The sequence below is a fragment of the Rhinopithecus roxellana genome, chromosome 2, assembly GCF_007565055.1.
Source record: "Rhinopithecus roxellana isolate Shanxi Qingling chromosome 2, ASM756505v1, whole genome shotgun sequence".
Classification (NCBI taxonomy): Eukaryota; Metazoa; Chordata; class Mammalia; order Primates; family Cercopithecidae; genus Rhinopithecus; species Rhinopithecus roxellana.
Genome location: NC_044550.1, coordinates 51716829 through 51721547, shown reverse-complemented (window position 1 = coordinate 51721547; position 4719 = coordinate 51716829). Strand labels below are relative to the sequence as shown.

The following is a 4719-nucleotide window of genomic DNA, read 5'->3' as shown; positions in this document are numbered from 1 at the left end:
TTTCCAAGAGCACTGTAAAAATAGCAATGCTATCATGTATTCACTAGATAACCTAATAGTGTCTCTATCTGAACTTTTGTCTTGTAGGTCTGATTTACACAACTAGTTTTCGGGTTGCTTGAGGAATTGCCATGTTGTTGAAACTATGTTTTTGGAAAGCTGATATTGCTCAGATTTAGTGTATGCTCCTTAGAACTCCTTTTACATTTGCTTTCCTTAATATTATTCCATACCCACTTTAGAGATACTGTGTCCAGAGTTTAGTATTCCTGAGTCTTCCCTAATTGTAAGGCAATAAGAAGGGAAGGCAGGATTTGGTGGAAAAATCTCATCAGATAAGCTGAGCTTTCATTGAACCCTTGCGTACATTCATTAATTGAGCCTCAGGTTGCCCTATTTTTATTTCAATTCTTTGTCCTGGGGTCATATTTATAGACAGCAGGTTCTAGGAATGCCAAGGATTTCTAAAATACGCCACATTCTGGGACTGGATGAGCAGCCGTGTGTGAAACAGTAAATATACTTGGAGCGCAGGGGAAATAGTTTCAGATGCCACAATGGGGCAAAGAACAATCTCAGGGGAAGTTTCCCTGCGTCAACAGACTTTCCAAGGCATAGTCACCTTTGTCTTGGTGATTTGCATGATCTCGGTGCCTATGTTGCAGATTGCACATTCTGTTGATATTTTAACGTATATGATAAGGGTTGTTGGTTTCTTGTGCGTACAAATAACGTATTGTAGTCATGAGGACTGCCTCTTGGCCAAAGCTGCTCTCAGGTTTTTTTGCCTTCAATATGGCACTATTGACCTAAACTGCTTCATGATAGAAAAGGGTAGGTTATGACAGGAGGATAGGCTGGGGGTGGAGGTGGGGTGGAGGGAAGTGGGGAAGGGTGTTGGGGGTGTTGGGGGCAAGGCTGGGATCTGGGATTGATACTGCTAGGGGCCCTAATAAGTATCTTCACAAAAGCTTTGTGTTTGCTTTTGTTTTTTAACAGCTGTTTCTAGTGGATTGGTACTAGATATGATTTTTTAAAAAAATAATGGTTAAGATAATGGGATTAAAGGGACAGAGAGTCATAAAACAAAACATTTTCTTTATTTTTTCTTTTTTTGTTTTTTGAGATGGACTCTCACTCTGTTGTCCAGGCTGGGGTGCAGTAGTGTGATCTCAGCTCACTGCAACCTCCACCCCCTGGATTCAAGTGATTCTCCTGCCTCAGCCTCCTGAGTAGCTGGGATTACAGACATGCGCCACCATGCCCGGCTAATTTTTGTATTTTTAGTAGAGACAAGGTTTCACCATGTTGGCCAAGCTGGTCTCAAATCACTGACCTCAGGTGATCCGCCCACCTTGCCCTCCCAAAGTGCTGGGATTACAGGCGTGAGTCACTGAACCTGGCCAATTCTATTTTTTATTACACATTCCTTTTTTAAAGATCAGTACATATTTATTATTACTACTGCTGTAAGCAAGCATTGAAGATTGGCTCATAATGTCTTCCACTTGCCATATGTCTTTATTAGCTCAGTTCATATTCATACCCCTTTTTATAGGTGATAGATGGTAACTTCTCAGTCCTGTGTCTTTTCGTTCAGAATCAGCATTTGTTCCCAAATAAAATGATTTCAGTCATCCACAACACTGTCTTGCAGGCCTATTTTTCAAAATTGGGCAGTCTAGGGAAAGGGCTTTCCTTTGGTTTTGTTGTTTTCTTTCCTCGTGTATAGTGACTGTGCCCAAAATGTAAGGAAAATCAAGAAATTACAAAATATATCATCAAGCTATTCATATTAAATGTAAAACACTAAGTAATATTTAAGTTAATTTGTGGCTTGTAAAAACTTTGGAACCTTATATAATGAACTAATGGCACATAATTTCTGAGAGTTTTAATTAGACTTGGTATTTGCAGCATCAGCCTTAGCATACCTATTTTAAATTATTAATTGATAGATAATTGTGCATAATTATGAGGGACAGTGTGGTATTTTGATACATGTGTACAACGTGTAGTGATCAAATCAACATAATTAGCAAATCCATCACCTTAAACATTTACCATTTCTTTATATTGGAAACATTCAAAATCCTGTCTTCCAGCGATTTGAAAATGTACAAAAAGTCAGGCATAGTGGCTCATGCCTGTAATCTCAGCACTTTGCGAGGCTGAGGCTGGTGGATCACTGGAGATCAGGAGTTCGAGAGCAGCCTGGCCAACATGAAACGCCATCTGTAGTAAAAATACAAAATTTAGCTGAGCATGATGCCGTACACCTGTAATTCCAGCTACTTGGGAGGCTGAGACAGGAGAATCACTTGAACCTGGGAGGCGGAGGTTGCAGTGAGCTGAGATCACACCACTGCACTGCAGCCTGGGCAACAGAGTGAGACTGTCTCAAAAAAAAAGAGAAAATACACAATAAATTGTTAACTCTAGCCACCCTACGATGCTATATAGAACACCAGAATTTATTCCACTTATCTGGTTATAAATTTGTATCTGTGAACCAATCTCTCCCTATACTCCTTTTTCTCCTACCCTTCTCAGCCTTTAGTAATCACTATTCTACTCTCTACTTCCATGAGATCAACTTTTTTAGCATCAACATATGAGTGAGAACATGTGGTATTTATCTTCCTGTGCTTGGCTAATTTCACTAACCATTACTGTCCTCCAGCCTCAGCCATGTTGCTGTGAATGACAGGATTTCATTCTTTACATGGCAGAATAGTATTCCATTGTGTATATACACCACATTTACTTTATCCATCCATCTGTTGATAGACACAGGTTTATTCCATATTTTGGCTACTGTAAATAGTGTAACAAACATGGCAATGCAGATATCTCTTTGACATTCTGATTTTCTTTCCTATGGATAAATACTCAGTACTGGAATTGCTGGGTCATGTGGTGGTTCTATTTTTAGTTTTTGAGGAACATCCATACTGTTTCCTGAAACAGCTGTCCTAATTTACATCTTCATCAACAATGTATAAGAGACCCCCTTTCTCTGGACCTTTGCCAGAATTTGTTATTTTTTTGTCTTTTTTATGATACCCACTCTAACTGGGGTGAGATGCTATCTCATTGTGGGTTTGATTTGCATTTCCTTGATGATTAATGATGTTGGACGTTTTTTGTAAACTTGATCATATGCATGTCTTCTTTTGAGAGATGTCTATTCAGATCATTTGACCATTTTAAAATCAGATTATTGCTCTTTTCCGTGGTGCCTCGGAGGCGTTCAGCTGCTTCAAGATGAAGCTGAACATCTCCTTCCCAGCCACTGGCTGCCAGAAACTCATTGAAGTGGACGATGAATGCAAACTTCGTACTTTTTATGAGAAGCGTATGGCCATAGAAGTTGCTGCTGACGCTCTGGGTGAAGAATGGAAGGGTTATGTGGTCCAAATCAGTGGTGGGAATGACAAACAATGTTTCCCCATGAAGCAGGGTGTCTTGACCCATGGCCGTGTCCGCCTGCTACTGAGTAAGGGGCATTCCTGTTACAGACCAACGAGAACGGGAGAAGGAAAGAGAAAATCAATTCGTGGTTGCATTGTGGTTGCCAATCTGAGCGTTCTCAACTTGGTTATTGTAAAAAAAGGAGAGAAGGATATTCCTGGACTGACTGATACTACAGTGCCTCGCCGCCTGGGCCCCAAAAGAGCTAGCAGAATCCGCAAACTTTTCAATCTCTAAAGAAGATGACCTCCACCAGTATGTTGTAAGAAAGCCCTTAAACAAAGAAGGTAAGAAACCTAGGACCAAAGCACCCAAGGTTCAGCGTCTTGTTACTCCACGTGTCCTGCAGCACAAACGTATTGCTCTGAAGAAGCAGCGTACTAAGAAAAACAAGAAAGAGGCTGCAGAATATGCTAAACTTTTGGCCAAAAGAATGAAGGAGGCTAAGGAGAAACGCCAGGAACAAATTGCGAAGAGACGCAGACTCTCCTCTCTTCGAGCTTCTACTTATAAGTCTGAATCCAGTCAGAAATAAGATTTTTTGAGTGACAAATAAATAAGATCAGACTCGGGAAAAATAAAAAATAAAATAAGATAAAATCAGATTATTATTATTATTTTGCTCTTGAGTTTTTTAGTTCCTTGTATGTTCTGGATATTAATCTCTCATCAGTGGCTAGGTGTAGTGGCTCATGCCTGTAATTCCACCATTTTGAGAGGTGAAGGTGAGAGAATAGCTTGAGGCCAGAAATTTGAGATCAGCCTGGGCAACACAGTGAGACACTGTCTCTACAAATTTTTTTTTTTTTTAATCAGCTGGGCATGGTGGTGCCTGTCTGTAGTTCTAGCTACTTGTAAGGCTGACGCAGAAGGATCACTTGAGCTCAGAAGTTTGAAGCTGCAGTGAGCTATGATCACTGCACTCTAGCCTGGGTGACAGTGAGACCCTACTCTAAAAAAAAAAAAAAAAAATTCCCTTGTCAGATGATTAGTCCTCAAAAATCTTTTCCCATTCTGCAGGTTGTCTCTTTAATCCATTTATTGTTTTCTGTGCTGTGCAGAAGCATTTTAGTTATATATGATTCCATTTGTTTATTTTTGCTTTTTTCCCTATGCTTTTAAGGTCTAATTCATAATTTTTTTGCTCAGAACAACGTCCTGAAGCATTTCTCCTGTTTTCTTCCAGTAGTTTCATAGTTTTTGGGTTTTTAAAGAAGACAAATGTCCTGAACCACTCTTCCTATT

At 39.8% G+C, this 4719-nt stretch overlaps 1 pseudogene across 1 annotated transcript; it reads left to right on the top strand.

Annotated features, from left to right (window-relative positions):
• The first annotated feature begins 3234 nt into the window (after positions 1–3234).
• Positions 3235–4009, top strand: LOC104658840 (annotated as a pseudogene). The gene has a single exon (XR_747499.2). The product of XR_747499.2 is annotated as a 40S ribosomal protein S6 pseudogene (transcript).
• The last annotated feature ends 710 nt before the right edge of the window (positions 4010–4719 follow it).